This window comes from Asparagus officinalis, chromosome 5 (assembly GCF_001876935.1).
Source record: "Asparagus officinalis chromosome 5, Aspof.V1, whole genome shotgun sequence".
Taxonomy (NCBI): domain Eukaryota; kingdom Viridiplantae; phylum Streptophyta; class Magnoliopsida; order Asparagales; family Asparagaceae; genus Asparagus; species Asparagus officinalis.
In genome coordinates, this window is record NC_033798.1 from 89,296,256 (window position 1) to 89,297,510 (window position 1,255).

Below are 1,255 nucleotides of genomic sequence, written 5' to 3' on the forward strand. Positions count from 1 at the left end.
ATTATAATACAATATTTTATATCATAAAAATATACAATACTATTTTTATTCTAACTAATAAATTATATATTAAATAATATAAAGTAATATTATAATAACATAATACTAATATTATAATATATGAAATATTATTAACCAATATGTAATAATGATATATAATAATGTTATATTAGATAATATTATATAATATTTATTATCTTACATTATAATAGAATTTTATAATAAAATATAATTAAGATATATTATATCTTCTAATATAATTAACATATATTAGATATTTAATGAATTAGTGCTTCAAAATTATCCAATTTTCCTCATGATTGTCCCAAAGTTAAGAATGGGGTAATTTTTGGAGGTTGGGACAAAACGTTTGTATAGTAGTGGGATAATTTTGAGAAAAGTGGGGGTAATTGTGTCAATCTTATTGTCCCAATGAATAACATGCACCTTATAATAAAATCTCAATCTCATTGTTCTAATGAATAACCTCATAAATTAAAGTCCCAAAAATTATCTCACTTACCCCAAAAGACATTTTTGATATAAGATCTACTATCACATTTAAGAATTACAAGTTGTTACGTCTCCACAATGGTTCTACAAAAGACACAAGTCATATTGCATCTAAATATTGATCCGTTTGAATAAGTTCTGCTGGGAAGCAGTGGGCATAGCCAGGATTATTTTTTGTCCTGGGCGAAAAATAAAGGTGGTCTAAAACACCTCACGAGCGCATCAGAACGCCTTACTCTACATCGCCGACGACATGTTCGCCGCCCTCACCTTCCTCAGGGGAAAAAAAAGAAAACCTCCTCCTTAATTATGTATCGACACTGCTAGTCTCATCCGAGAGTAATTTTTCAAGGTTGTTTGCCGATTTAATTACGCATCATAAATGATTAATTATCATAATAAATTCTTTTTCTTAGTCTTTAACATAATCTCTCCAATTAATTATAAATTAATTCCAAACATTCTATTAATTCAGCTCAAATTATGTATCGACACTACTATGTATATATATTCAAATCTTGCCCTGGGCAGCTGCCCAGGGCAAGGCTAATGTGGCTCCGCCACTGCTGGGTAGCAGAGGATCAAGATTGAGAAATCACATATTTAACTTTCGGGTAGGTTGGGGCGGTTAATGCTCCTAACGATCTCAACTGCCAAGTTATAAGGCAAATTAATTCGCAACACAACGAAACTTTGACGTAATTTGACTCGATAAATCAATGATTAAACACCTGTTAAATAA